Below are 15,558 nucleotides of genomic sequence, written 5' to 3' on the forward strand. Positions count from 1 at the left end.
CCCAACTACCCCTCCCCACACTCCCTCTCCCTACTTCCCCACATTCCCTCCCCAACCATACCCACACCCCCTCCCCAACCATCCCACACACCCTCCCCAAATATCCCCACACCCCCTCCCCAACTATCCCTCCCCACAACCACCCAATCTGTGTCCTATTTCCATCCTCTTTTTGGCTCAGGGGTGCGCCCTTGTGCTGGGCGAGACAGCCACTCAGATCGGCGCCTTGAGCTGCTTGGAAGTGAACTCCCTGAGGTGGAGCTTGTGGAGGGAGCTAGTGGCATGGGCATGTGCCTTTGGTCCACAAGGGCCTGCACCAACACGGAAATTGTCTTAACCAGGGAGGACATGACACAGTTCCCCTCCCGCACACACAATGCCAAATGCAAAATGGCACCTGTGACTCTGCCCTGTGACCGTGCCAACCTCCTGGAGCTGGCTTGGAGTCCCTCCCGCATGAGCTGGCCCTCATGAGGTGTTGTTGGACCATTGAGGCCAGGGATTCCTGTTGTGCCTCCATTCTGGAGAGGCAGCCCTCAATATCCCAGACATTGCGTAGGGGTGGGGATTGTGTGGGTTGGGGGCTCATTAGGTCCACGGGACTGAAGCCCTCAGCCTCCTCATAGCTGTAGTTGCTTACAGAACTTCCTACTCTGCCATCCTCCCCATTGTCAGCTGGACTCCCTTGTAAACCCCCTTGCGGAAGGGGTGCAGGTACCTCCTAGATTGTGGGTGACTGGGGGCAGGTGCATCCTGGTCGGGTGGTGGCTGGGGGGCAGGTGCCTCCTGGATTGTGGATGGTTGGGGGGCAGATGCCTCCTGGATTGTGGGTGGCTGGGGGTAGGAGCCTCCTGGATTGTGGGTGGCTGGGGTGCAGGAGTTGTTCCCCGCTCTCACCTGCCGGAGGATGCACTAGAGTCCTGGGTGGACATGGTGGTGGTCCGGCGGTGGCGTGGCCTGGCGGTCCTGGATGTGCTAGGCTGTTCAGCCTCATTGGCAGATGATGTGCCTGTGGGGGTCAGAAAGGCAGGGCATCAGTGATGGGTGTGGATTCATGAGACAGACATAAGTGGTAGTACTTTCCGATGCTGTGTCATGGACATGGTGGTGGGCAGGGCATGGTGCACACATGCATGTGTCAGGGATGCTGTGTGGGTGCATGTGTGGTGTGCGAACATGGTGTGTGCAGTGACTGTTGCGTGGGGTACTAGTGATTCCCAGTTTAAGTGTTATGGTTGTGCCACACAAGCTGTATGATATGGTGTTGTGGCTGGTGGTGACACGGATGTGCTACACATGTGACTGCTGCCTATGGCAGTTGCTGCGTTGGTGATGATTTAGTGTGATGGGCCATGGTGGGTCGGACGAGTGGGCCACATGTATCATTGATGTGTGCATCCGGTCATCTGCTGGTGGTAGAGGTGCTTGACACTAACGTGACTTTGGGCATGTGCCAGCACGGCGGTGACTACAGAAGTTGTGCTGTGTCAGGGGGATTTGTGTCTGAGTGCCAGCAGGTGCATGTTTTGAGGGTGATACAGGGGGCCTGTGTGATGTGTGAGTGGTGTATGAATCTGGTTTGGAACCAAGTTCTATGTGGATGGGTGCAACCAGGTTGAAGGGGGTGGGCTGCCAGAGGGCCGTACTGGCATTGGGTACAACATACTTGACGTGTTTGCCTACTCAATTGTATACAGGGTACAAGTTGTGTGATCTTGCATTGGGTTTACGGGTACTCACCAGCCTCATCAGATGTTACACCTCCAGCCTCCGCTGCTCCTACTCCCTCAATGGCCTCGAGGTGCATGACGCTGCTGTACGATTCCTCCCATGGCTAAAGGTGGATTGGGGATGCAGGGCCGCCTCCTCTGCCCGTGCCCTGGGTGCGCTGTGCTGAGAGGAGGTTCTGCACCCTGAGATGTAGATCGTTCCACCTCTTTTTGCAGTCCCAGACTGTTCGGGGTGTTGACCCGACAGCCGTGACCTTCTGGGCCACCTCCTCCCAGATGGCCATTTTGCACATTTGTGCCTGGCACCGCAGGTCATTACTGAATACTTCATCAGCTTTTTCTACTAGCGTGTCGGCCAGCATGTTTAGTTCAGCCTCGCTGAACTGCAGCTTGTGCCTCTGTGTTGCTGGTACCCAGGACGACATGTCTCTGGGTGGTTTTTAGTGCTTGGGATATGGCTGGCACTCCTGTGCACTGAGGATTGTAATGGATTGTGTTTTATTAATGGCTGCCGGCCCATTTCCTGTTCCAGCGATCACGTTATTTCTGGTCACGGTAATAACAGCACCGGTAACAACGGTGCCAGTACGTTCAGGGACGCAGAGCTGGATTCGGATTGACCAGCACCAAGGGTGCCGGTGTGGGCGTTTTTGGGGGAGTTTTGGTGGTATTACCGGCATGCCGGTGCAACCATTTCTGACATGCCGGAATGCGCGTGCCCACTGACACGGAATCAACTATTGATTCCGCCAACAGTGATGCACGCACATGGTAGCACCGGCATGCCGGTAATTCCGATTTTTTTCCGGCATACTTGTAATGAGGCCCAATGTATTTTTATCATCCCCAGAGTAATGGTTGTTTTGAGAGGTTCAATAGAACGATTATGGATGGAATAAGAATGTCGGTAAGCAGTAATGAAAATTGGCAGAGTGCATTTATGTGAAGGGTATCTCAATACAGGATTGCACCTCAGAGTAGAATTAGAGTATTGCCGTTTGAAGTATTTAGGACACACAAACCCAACACGTTGCTGACACCAGGCTGGTTAGGCATGTCAAGAATGGCGATCTCAGATGTGAAACAAATTAAAGATCAGAGCAACAAAAGTGATACGATGGCCAAGATAAGATATGATCAGATATATGGTTGTAAAGAAAGGGCATTTCTTCTAGGAGACAAAGTCAAGTTAAAGCTCCCAAGGAAAGGAAGGAAATGTGAGCCCAAGTACTGAAAGGAGAAGGTGGTTGAAATAGATTATAGAAATGCTGTAAGAGTGAGTGGAGGTGAAGTATGGAGCAAGGAAAGAGTAGCATGCTTGAAGTGATAGTAATACCTCATAAGGTACAAAAAGGGAATGGAACAGATGGTGACTTACTTTATCATACAGCCTACCCCAATAAAGCATTAACCCACAAACCATGGCAACTTGGATCCCACCAACTCAGAGGATAAAACAAACCCCAAAGACAGGACAAACTCAGGCCATGCAACACCAAAATAGCTGAAAATAGGGTGCATAGCGCCCTGACTTATCCTTACTCTATTTCTGAGCACAGAACAGAGATTCATGAGACCCTCAGCAACCAAAGCACCAACATACAATGCATTTTGGAAAAAGCAGTTAGCAGGTGACTAACAGGTGATAGCACATGCAACCAACCTGAACAATTTCAAATGCCTCCAAGCCAACTAGCTGGGAAATGAAGAGCAGGGATAGTGCACACAAGGAACACCTCGGAATTTCAACAGCACCGGAGAAGAACTCATTCGTATTATCCCCTTCAAACCAACCTCTCCTTTCTGCTGATATACAGACAGCTTTCCTACAATCCCACCATTGCAAAATCTCTCTCTCAGACCCTGAAGCTAACCTCATTGTGGCACACCAGCACCTAATAATTATTGGAGATTTCAATATCTGATTCAGGAACAAAATGAAATGTCTACCAAATCTTTGGTCTCCTACATGGCAAACGTTCACGTCAAGCAAATGTTTAAGGGAGCAACACATTGTGCTGGGCATACACTCAATGGAATTTTCTGTGAAGGTCTGGTGACTACGGCTCTTCCCTGTGACATCCTGTGGAGAAACCACCTCATGGTACCTTTTGTTATCAATGCAGTCACTCGCATGATCCTGACTCACAAAGGACATGCCTGGGGAACCTGTAAAATGCTCAATTATTGGAGGACATCAGGCTAAATCCATGAGAATCAGATCTCTCATTCCTGGAGGAAAATATAGAGATGCTCAACTATTGGTTATGAGAAGTACTGGACATCCTTACACCACTTAAAGGTGTCCACTTTTTAGAAAAGAAAGACAGCAGCAAGGTGGTTTACCCACATCTACAAACCCTGATGAAAACAAGCGGAAAGTAGAAAAAGCCAGGAGGAAGAATGATAACCAGAAAGACATGGCAGCATACCAGAAACAGATTTGATACTATTGTTCGATCAGAACACCAGAATGAAGGATCCAGGAGAGCTAGGATGAGAGGGAAGAGATGGGGGGAATATGTGGAGGATTGGGATCTGAGTTTTGTCACATGTACCAATTCTACCTTCACTTACACTTGGACCTGTGGTGGGGTGCGCTCAATGATTGACTTTTTTTGCATATCACAGGCTCTTGTAAATATAACAAAGCCTGTGATTGTTCATAGGATCACTTATAGTGACCATGCACCAACAGAGATCACTATCGGCATTCCGGTTTTGGAAGACACAGTGGATGAGCTTCTCCTATTATCAGAAATTGATTGAGTGAATTCCTCCCTTAGATGGAATCTCACACTATGTAAACAATTAGTAAGTCTGGTGCATTGTAAATTGGAGGAGGTCGATGAGTTTATATCACATCCTGGTCTTCCTTCTCTCCGGAAAGATATGATTGCTTCTAATATTGTTAAGACAGTTTTATCTGATCTGATTGCAAGACAGAAACCTCAGCAATTATCCTTGAAGTATACGTTTGATCATAAAGTTATGATGTTGAAACGAGCAAGGAATAGGGCCCTGAGAGCATTAAAATTCGATCAACGAAATAATGCTCACTACCTGTTTGTAAAAAAAACGTATTCTACAATCTTATAAGAATAAAATTAGAGGAATCGTGGCCCTGACCTACAACAAAGTTAACCATGATCTCATGTGATCAATCTGTAAGCACGACACGAGACGTATCTGGTCAATAATTAGGCAGCCGGCCACTTGTACTAGTGATTTTTCTTTAAATATAATTCCTATTGAGGTCGTTGCATATTGCAAATAGGTATCAACTCCCACTGTGTTTCATGGATTGTATATATCAGTCACCAATAGGCCTTGAAATGGATGCATTTAACTGGTCATCACAGGACATAGAGTGGGCAATTGGTAGGTAGGTTGACCCACTCTAAAGCAGCCGGACCCGATGGCATTCCGCCTTGTGTATACAAGGCTGATCCCATGCTATGGGCAGGAATCCTTAAAATGAAATTTGACTTAATTCTGCGGACACTTAAGATACTGCAATCTTGGGTTACATCTATAATTGTCCCGATTTTCAAAAAAAGGCGATACTGGAACTCCTCACAATTATCGTCCCATATCCCTTATGGATGCGGCCGCAAAAGTCTTTGCCATCTTGATCTTGCATGATATGGAAAAGTATATCTCACTTCATAACATCTATTCCAAATTCCGAACAGGATTTCGAAGTGGAATGAGTACTGTGTTGAATGCCACCACCTAAGCTCATATACTAGCCGTTACTAAAATCAAAGGAGCATGTCCAGTCTATATGGCATGTATTGATATGTCCAGTGCATTCAACACCGTGGTAAGAACCCTGCTGCGGAGGAAGATGACCACTCTTGGTATCCTGGCATTTTTGATTTTTTGGATTGCTCCGCTTCACATAAATACTGCCTGTATAATCAGACTAAATATTAAGGTGCAATGACGAAAATAGTGAGTATGCACCTTAGATTATTAGCTGCAGCCTTATTTAACCTGTAGTTATGTGATTTAGATAACCAGTGGAAAGACTAGAGGACATTTGCAGTAAAACTTGGTACCTTGAGATTGCATTGGTTAGCTTTTGCCCATTACATCATCCTTTTTGATCTTACACTGTCGGGTTTGCAAACAAAGTTACATTTATTTGAGAATTTTGCATCTGCACATAACCTTAGACCTAACACAACCAAGACTACAATGATGATCTTTAATGCAGGAAGAAAATTAAAGCAGTACAGTTGGAAACTTAAAGGAGTCTCGAATGCACCATCTGTCGAGACCATTTATCCTGGCTACTTTGTGTCCAATGCATCATCTATCATTCTTTGGAACGACCGATTGAGGATGAAAACAAGGCCACTCTTAAGCCAAAAGAAGGTATTTTTCTCAAAGTATTGCAAATTTTCATTGGTACCGTTGTTGGAATTCTTAAACCTTAAGGCAGAACCAGTGATCTTATACGCACTTGATATGTGTTTGTACAATTTCAAAAAACAACTTGATATTTTGCAGGGGCGTTTAGTAAAATCAGCATTGCACCTCGCCTTAGCCATCCCTAATTGTATAATTAGACACAAGTTTGGTCTAGTGTCATTGTCATGCCGAGGGGAATGGTGTACTTTAACGAACTATGCTAAAATGCTCGACCCTCCCGGTAATTCATTACCATGCGATAATGCTGGGTAATTGTACAGGTTCCATTATGCACTACCAGAGGAGGATGCAGGGTATTTTAAATGAATTGGAGGGTACACATTACGACCTATGCTTTAGACCTGCATATGTCCAAAACAAATATTTGAAAGAGACTGGATTCGCACATTGGAAGAAGTCACAGGTTATATACGTACACCGAATATGCAACGTTCACACAGAAAAGAGACTTACGTGATACCTATGTAGTTATGTTACCATGTTTCCTTGTAATTTTACTCGCACCTACTACATACGTTTTAAATTAAATCAATTGTATACTAGAGAAAGGACCAGGCACTGGTGCACGTTAATGGGGAATGAAGGAGAGGTTAATTGTCGTTTCCCGGGGTGTGAAGAACCTAAGGAAACATTAAAGCATCTAGTGCTGGATCGCACGCAATTTAGGTTGCAAGAACAATTCTACTTATGAGATTTGTCAACATCTAATATGAGGTTGCTCTTGAATTCCCTGGTATAGGATGATGCTTGGTCAACATAAACACTTCATATTTGCATTAGTACGATTATTAAAAGTGGAATTGGGAAAATTTGAAGGCTGAGTTATAGAAAGGAAATGCATAAAACATAAAAATCATGTTGTTTGTTGTCACGGCCATCCTAAGATTGTAATGTATATCTAGGTCTTGTCGCAATGTGCATTTACGTTGTATCCCTCAGCCAACAAATTGGATGATATTTTTCTTTAAATGTACTGTAATCAGATTGTTAAGTGTTTTCATATGTATGAAATTCAATTTTATATAATTTTTAGATTGACTACATAAAAGATTGATGCAATGTTTCTTTTTTTTTTTAAAAGACGGAAGACATTCATGACAGGAGGACACAAATGACTGAATACACAGGCTCACCAAGACGGAAGCACTAGAACGCCACATCAACACCACTCCGACCCTGAACCATTCAAAACCTCAACTGACCAGTGTCACACCAGATAACAAGAGAATAGAGTTATCACCAACCCAGTCCCACACCCGAAGAAAGGTTCAGACGCACCTATCAATCCAAACAATACTTACTATGATACAGCGGGGTCAGCGCAGCACCAACAAAGTGAGTCGTCCCATGAGGAACCAGCATCAACCAAACCGACAGAGATACAACTCTAACGGAATCAGAAAGTACCTGAATCAGGACACAGAGCCTACTAACCCAACCCTCAATCTTCTGCATACTCCACACAAAGCCACACAACCATCTCTCTCCCAGCAATCCTCACACACTTTACCACACTGCATCAACAACACATAAACGTCACCTACAGCACTCGAGGTCTCGCCCGATCCGATACTAGCACCAAAGCCCAGCACTCAGTGTATACCGAGCTGAAGCTGCCAACAGCACATCACTTCTCCCACTCTCCTGATCCCCTCCTCGACTAACCATACCCGTCCTTCCTGTTATCAGATCCGCCAGAGCGCCTGCGGCCAATTCCGTTGGTGACGGTGCGCTAATAAGTACCTTTAACATAACATAACATAACAACATAACATACATGTAGTATTTTTTGTAAACGTTTTGTTAAACCATGAACAAATAAATTTTAAAAAGCAGCAATATCAAAGGCTAAGAAACTGCACTACACAGAATGACAGAATGCATCAGAGTGGCAACAGGAGAAAGAAATGTTCAAAACCATGAGAGAAATGTGAAACACCACATTATGCTGCAAATCACCCATGTCCGCCCAAAAATAGTGCAATGACATTACAAAATACATCCAAATCCAGTGAGAATAATCCAGAAAGGCAGATGTGCAGCACAGAATGAAAAACAAACTAAAGTCTCTCTCACCGTGACTTCCCAGTCACAACCAGATCGCTCAACCAATTCCAACCAATAACGAAAGTGAACTTCAAAACACTGGTGAAAGAAAGCAACAAAGCAGGCTCCCCAGCGCACTCCTGACCCCTCAAATATCTATTAAAAGATCCGCACCAAGGAAACCCCAGTACTCTATATTCACAAACTGAAAACTCCTAAATACAAGCATGAATATTACTAAGATCTTCCAAGACGGCCTACAAGAAACCACTCCACAAAAACACCTCAGTAGATCCAGGCGACCCCACTAAATACTGGCCAATCTCACACATACCATGCACAGCTAAAATGGCGGAAAGCTCTGCATACAGCTAAACCCTACAACTCGGCGAGTCCAGATTACGCACACACGGAGTAAACGAGTTCACGAAAGCAGCTGGGATCAAAATGTGCCTAATGTGCACTTAACATTGCAATAGTGAAAGGCTTGATTTAGAGGTGTAAGGAACGAAAGGTCGCAAAAGGGCAAAGCAGCACCTGACGGTTGAAGAACATGGCTTTCTGGAGAGAAGAAATGTGACTGTTAATTCTTTGTATTTTAATGTGAGGTATATGTGACTCAAACAATATTTTTTTCTAATGAGTATTTTTTTCACTACTTCATGATTTTTTTAAATAATTTAATATTCTGATTTCATGCTCCACCGCTTGCTATATTGCTTGCAGTGCCCATTTATATTTTATTAGATGCTAAAATGTTTTGATGCAAAATGTGATTCGGCTGTAATTGTGTTATTATTGGCTGTTTTGCACTTGTAAAATGGACGGCTTTAAAATCAGCTTTTTTAAAAGTCTCATTTACTTGTCCACTTTGCAGCATGTGCTAAGGTGCTGCGAAGACGGTCTCTTCATCTGAAGGATCAGTCTCTAAAAGTATGTTGCAAGCATTTGTCAGTGATAATACGAGTCTGTTTTCAGGAAATGTGTACATTTTGGATGTGATGTTTATTCAAAAACGAAATGCCTAACAACATTGAAATAAAATAGTCTATAATTTATGCCAGCATTAATAAAGGGTACATAAATATTTTTTATTGATATCCTTAAAGTCCTATCGGCCGGGAATACAAAACGGTTTTGGAGTGGCACCATCCCATTGAAAAACGTTGTGTAACTCGGGCCCTATGACTGCTGTAAAATTGTTCATTTCTCCCCAGTTGAAGGCAGTATTTTCAGCCTCTGAAACGTTTGTGCACCTCTCCTACCAATTTTCACGATTCTCCTTCAGCTCCTAATTTAATCCAGCCCTTTGTATTACCCTCTTTTCACATGATACTGCTTTTCACACCATCAACCAAGGTTCATTAGTGAAGAGACTGGAAGAAGATAGACACACACTTTACTACAAAAACCATTGAAAAACGTTGTGTAACTCGGGCCCTATGACTGCTGTAAAAGCAAGCGGGTTCAGAGAAAGTAGTAAGTATTGACGGATGCTGAAGCCAGCTACTTTTAGTATGTCTTTACGCCCTTGGCACATACAAATGTCAACACGTTCAAAGCAAGTGTTTGCCTTAATTGTTAAACTGTGCCATAAAGACTCAACAAAATATGAATGCTCAGAGCAAGCTATAATTAGGTGCAGACATTTCTTGTAAGCAATTCATTGTTCATTTCTCCCCAGTTGAAGGCATTATTTTCAGCCTTTATGTCTCTGAAACGTTTGTGCACCTCTCCTACCAATTTTCACGATTCTCCTTCAACTCCTAATTTAATCCAGCTCTTTGTATTACCATCTTTTCACATGATACTGCTTTTCACACCATCAACTAAGGTTCATTAATGAAGAGACTGGAAGAAGATAGACACACACTTTTCTGCAAAAACTCAGGACATCCTGAGCACACTTGCACCCCCCCCCCCCCTCCTGTGCCTCCTATGGCTTCCCACCCTCCTCCTTCCTTTCTCCCCTCCTTCTCCCCTAATACACCTGGTGAGGTCACCAGAGTTGTCCGCTCCATGAAGTTCTCCTCCAAATAGGTTTTCTCCTGCTCTTCCAGACCCATTAAGGACAATATTGGCTCTCTTGTCCCTACACTTGCTGATTTCTGCAACCACTCGTTTTCCACTGGATCGTTCCCCTCCTCCCTTAAGCACTCCCTTGTGTGTCCCCTCCTGAAAAAACATTCAGCAGACCCCACTTGTCCAGCCAACTACCGCCCTATATCTATCACCCCCTTCCTTGGGAAACTCCTGGAGAAGCTGACCTTCCCCCAACTTACCTCACACACTGAACTTATTTGTTGCCTCCACGACCATCAATCTGGATTCCAAGCATCCAGAGGCATGAAAACAGCTCTTCTGAACACCTACGAGGAACTGCTTGCATCTCTGGATTCCAACTCTCCAACTGTCCCCATTCTACTTGACCTCTCCTCTGCATTTGAAGCGGTCAACCATTCCATCCTCATAAAATAGCTCCATGATACTCTGGGTATCTCAGAGTGGGCACTGGACTGGCTGACCTCCTTCCTCAGTGACCGTCCGCCCCAGGTTATTCTGGGCACATTCTCCTCCGCTACCTCTTTCTCCACCTGTGGTGTCCCACAGTGCTCTAACTGCTCTCCCTGGCTCTTTAACACTTACCTCGCTCCACTGGCACACCTCATTTCCACCTTCTCCCGTAAGTTCCATTGTTATGCAGATGACACACAACTCTTCTTCAAACTTCCCTCTGACCCTCTCCTTACTTCTTCCATCATTCCGGACTGCCTATCTGCCATAAAGTCCTGGTGCACGTCCAATGATCTCTGCCTTAATGCCAGCAAGACTGAGATACCTCCTCTTTCTTCCCCTCGCTCTGGCCATCCACCAAGGGCTCTCCCCATCTCCTTCATGCAAAGCCAGAAACCCTGAAATCATCTTCGACTCCTCTCTTTCCTTCCTCCCTCACATTCAGGACCTTGCCAAGAAGTCCCACTTTCAACTCTTCCTTCTCAAAGGAATTCTCTGTTTTTTCACTTTCCCAGAGGATCTCAATGTCTCCAGAGCTCTGGGTGTCTCTAGGCTAGACTACTGTTGTAGCCTTTTCCCTTATCTTCCTCTCTACGACCCCTCCAGCTAATCCAGAATAGGGCAGCGAGACTTATCCTTGGCCTCAAGCCCAGGGACTGCATCTCTGCAGCCCTAAAAACTCTCCACTGGCTCCCGGGTTGCTGCAAGGATAACTTTCAAATCCCTCTGCATCATCCATAAGGATGTCTGGAGCCAGGGACCATGCCATCTACAACTTGCTTGTACTAAATACTCTCCTTCTAGATCCTTAAGTTCCTCTTGTACCAACTCTCTGTGTGTCAAGTGCTTCACTAAACAGAGGGCTGGTGGCCGATCACTTTCCTCAGCTGGCTCCCTCTTATGGAACATCCTCCCCCTTCCTCTTCATCTTGAGCCTGGATATCAAATTCCGGAAGCTCCTCAAGAATTTCCTTTTCATCTCATCCTTCCCTTCCTCCCTCCTCTGCTAATCCCACAGTTGCTGAGATTGGTGACCTTATGTGCCCTCCTGAGCCCTCGCCTATCACAGCCAATCACCTTCAGCCTCCGCCTGCTCCCAGCACTTGCCTTGGCACCGACAGGGCTATGCCACTATAGGCCTGTACTTACTTATTTATATGCAGCTGACCTCTCCCTAGCACTTCCTCCACTGGGCACTTACATCTGCTGCTCACTCATGAGCACAGGCACTCTAAGCACTCACCCCCCACTCCCTCTTCCCCTCTCCTCTCTCTGCACGTGCACGTTCTGAATGCTCACAGGGCCTAGTAAGTCTGTCTTTATCCTTCAGTGTTTTAATTGTTTTTCAATCCCATGTTCCCTCCCTGTTGCCTTGTGGGCGCTTTGAAACACAATTTACTTGCTGTATAAGTGCCTTACAAATGCACAATAAAATACATAAAATAATATGGACAATACAACACAATGCTGCAGTGTTTGGGGTCCTTCCTCACAGATAGAACATAAATCACCTGGATTCCTCTTTGTGTTCCAACTCACACAAAATAACTTGTGGAGTCCCACAAGGATCGGGCCCAGCACCCCTCTTTTTCAATGTATACATGGGCCCACTTATGAGGCTTATAAAAATACAGGCTTGCCTGCTTTAACTATGCAGACGACAAACAAATGATCTTCAAAATGACCCACAATAATGACACTACCATCAGCAAATGCCTCAAACATGGGGGCAGGGCCTGTTGCATCCCGTCATTAAAAAAGGGGGGGTCCTCGGGTGGCTGAAAAAAAACGGCCGAAAATGCATTTTCTCACCTGCTTTTTCCAGTCACCTACTTGGCCAATCACACTTCCCTGGGAACAAATTATCTTTAATTTATGTACATCTCTCCATTTAAATGTTCTTCTGTTATTGCTACAAAAGGAGAGACAAGGGTTACAGCTGATTAGAATTAATTTTCTCCAATCCCAGACTTACATATAATCTTAGATGTCATGGATAATTACCAATCTCGGTGCCAATCTTACAGACTCTATATGATTTAACAAATCTGGGCAAAAGGAGACCTAAAAAAAAGTACCTTTTCCTAGGGATTCATGCTGAAGTGGCTATTTAAAGCACATATATTGTTGGAAAGCACAAATGCAATATGCTTCCTTCCCACTACTTTCCTAAATTAGGAATTATTTATTAACCAAAGCAGGGATAAACGAAGCAAGATTATCCTCATCATCTAAATCTGTAAGCAAAGATGCATTTCCAATGCATGCATTAAAATCCCACACAATAACAATAAATCCCAAATTAAATCCAACTCATCACTGATAATTATTGCTGATAAGCATAATTTATTTGAACGATCAATAAAAATCCCCACTGGATCGCACCTTGTGTTATTGTAAACATTAAAAATAGAACCTTTGTCTCCAAACTTGAAAGTCGTGAAAGTATTGGAATATTTATGTTGATTCAACAATTTGCTTCACATTTACATCCACAGATGTCTTCACAAACGTAATCAACTCTTCCTTATTACACCCTGTGATAAACGGAGTAGATGGTATGAGATATGTGGTGCAACCATCCATAGATAGAGATTCCAAAAGCCAGGTTTTTAAAGCCAAATTATGTTCAATGCTTCCATTGACAAACATTATTCCAGGTGCATCATTTGGTATTTAAAAATGGGGTGTTCCATGATATAAGGTCAAGATTCTCTGTACATATTGGCATATCTGGCTAGGCTGCATTACATATAACATTCAATGTTGCCCCCCCCCCCACAATATATCCAACAGATGGATCACACGCTTTAATGACAGGTCCATGTGATAAAGTGTTCTCAAGAGGAAAGTTAGATAATAAGGGGGTAGTAGTCCATCATTCTAATATTATAAGGTTGATCTCGGGAGGACGATAGAAGGGGGAATAAATGATTCTGATTCCGACTTGAGACGACAAGCTCTCGACCATATATGTGGGGACAAATTAACAGCTAGTGGGGCCAGTCAGAGTTCAATCGCTGAGCATTTCGGGGGCAATGTTCTTAATTCCACTGTTAAAAGGCCTTGCCCGACATTAATGTTATTTTTATATAATCAAAATGTTTATTTAAATGGTCATGGAAATTCTCTGTAGTGTCAGTCGTAATCCTCGAACAACAGTCTTTAGCCAGGTGAATCCAATAAGTAACTTTGTTAATCAATGATTTTGGATTTTCATAAACACCGTTGGAAAGCTTTGCCCCGCCCCGACACCCATATATATGTATAGTATTCAGTAAAAAAAAAAAAAAACCTTTGTTAAAGGGACGTTATGGTTAAGTTGTGCTACTAAAAACCCATGAAATTCTCTAAAAAAAACTTTGTTAAGGGGACGTTATGGTTCCAAGTAAAACCCTTGAAAAACCCTTGAAATTCACCAGTTATGGTAAACTAAGCAACCATAACTCACGCCACCACTGTGCACTGCTAAGACTAACGCCCAGGACATCAAAGATGACATCACAAATGACAATGATGACATCACTGATGACATCACATGTGCATTTACTTTTCATGAAAATTCTGTACAAGGTATTCTTATTGTAATGTTAATAAAAACAGTGTCAAGGATCATTGGAATAAATATCATGAGGTACGTAGTGCATTAAGCAATGCATTAATCCAAATAGCATTGTATTATGTTAAGTTAAGTTTTTCCATGTAGTAACATAGGCATAGTGTGCAGCAGACATGATGGAGATGCAATATTAATAATCTTGCCATGTTAAATACTAAAATTATAAATGCTTTCTAATTAGAGTTTTGCATACTGTGAAACATTTAATAAGTACCTAATAAAACCCACTTAATACATTATTGCATTACTGAAAACAAAACAAAAACAGACAACACATACAAATATGAGCATATACAGGGAAAGTGAAGTAACCTAACTGATTACCTTCATGCACAGAAATGATTGCTCTGCTTCAAAGCTACTACTTCCCTATGTATAACTATCACATATTGTGACTAGACCCTAAGGAAAGTAGTGTAAGTGCAATGTGTACAAATATGAGCATATTGTAAAGAGAGGCGGAGGCGAGGTGAAGTGGACACAAGTAAGTTTATTATGTGAAGGGGCCCGCCGTGCCCGTCCACTACTAAGCGCCTCCAACGGTTACTGGGTCACACGAACCAAGCTCCGTATGAATACCAGGGAGATTGGTTCGCGTGCCCCACATTCCATAAAGGAGAATCTCTACACGGCCCCCTCCTTAACGAAAACAAGAAATTCTCAATTTGAATTGGCAAGACTAAAGTGTATATTTCCCCTACAATATAACAGATAAAATTGCATATTAAACATTTAAACTAATATTACTCTTAAGCTTTTATCATGGTAATCCAAGTAAACTCTGTCAACACTACAAATTACAATTTAAGCACGAGTGACACATCCTATCATTAAGATATATAGTCTTTCATCCACACAGGTTTTGACCTGGATCTCTGATAAGTACCGGTACTTCCATCAACATCTCTATCAACCACATTGTCGTTCTCAACTAGAACACTTCCGTCAGAACTGTCATGAGCACTTCCACCTTGTTCACTCTCACTCCCACTTTGAACGCTTCCCCTCTCCTCATCTCTTTTCTTTTTGCTGTCATTATTAGACTCATTATTTTCTACTCTCTTATCCTCACAATATGTTTTCGCAATTCTCCCTTTGGACCAGACCTCCCCTCCTTCCAATGTAACCACACTCTTCCTTACTGCAGAGATCCTTTTTGGACCCATAAACTTGCTGTCCAAACATTTGTTCACTAGTCTGGGATTCTTC

General features: G+C 43.6%; 1 long non-coding RNA gene across 1 annotated transcript in view; it reads left to right on the plus strand.

The window, feature by feature from the left end:
- LOC138531707 (uncharacterized) overlaps positions 1-9,249 on the plus strand; it is a 60,069-nt gene extending 50,820 nt beyond the window's left edge. Inside the window, exon 3 of the long non-coding RNA XR_011284855.1 lies at positions 7,252-9,249. This is a non-coding gene — a long non-coding RNA (uncharacterized lncRNA). The remainder of the gene's footprint in view (positions 1-7,251) is intronic.
- The last annotated feature ends 6,309 nt before the right edge of the window (positions 9,250-15,558 follow it).

This window comes from Ambystoma mexicanum, chromosome 1q, assembly GCF_040938575.1.
Source record: "Ambystoma mexicanum isolate Mex_15411 chromosome 1q, UKY_AmexF1_1, whole genome shotgun sequence".
Classification (NCBI taxonomy): Eukaryota; Metazoa; Chordata; class Amphibia; order Caudata; family Ambystomatidae; genus Ambystoma; species Ambystoma mexicanum.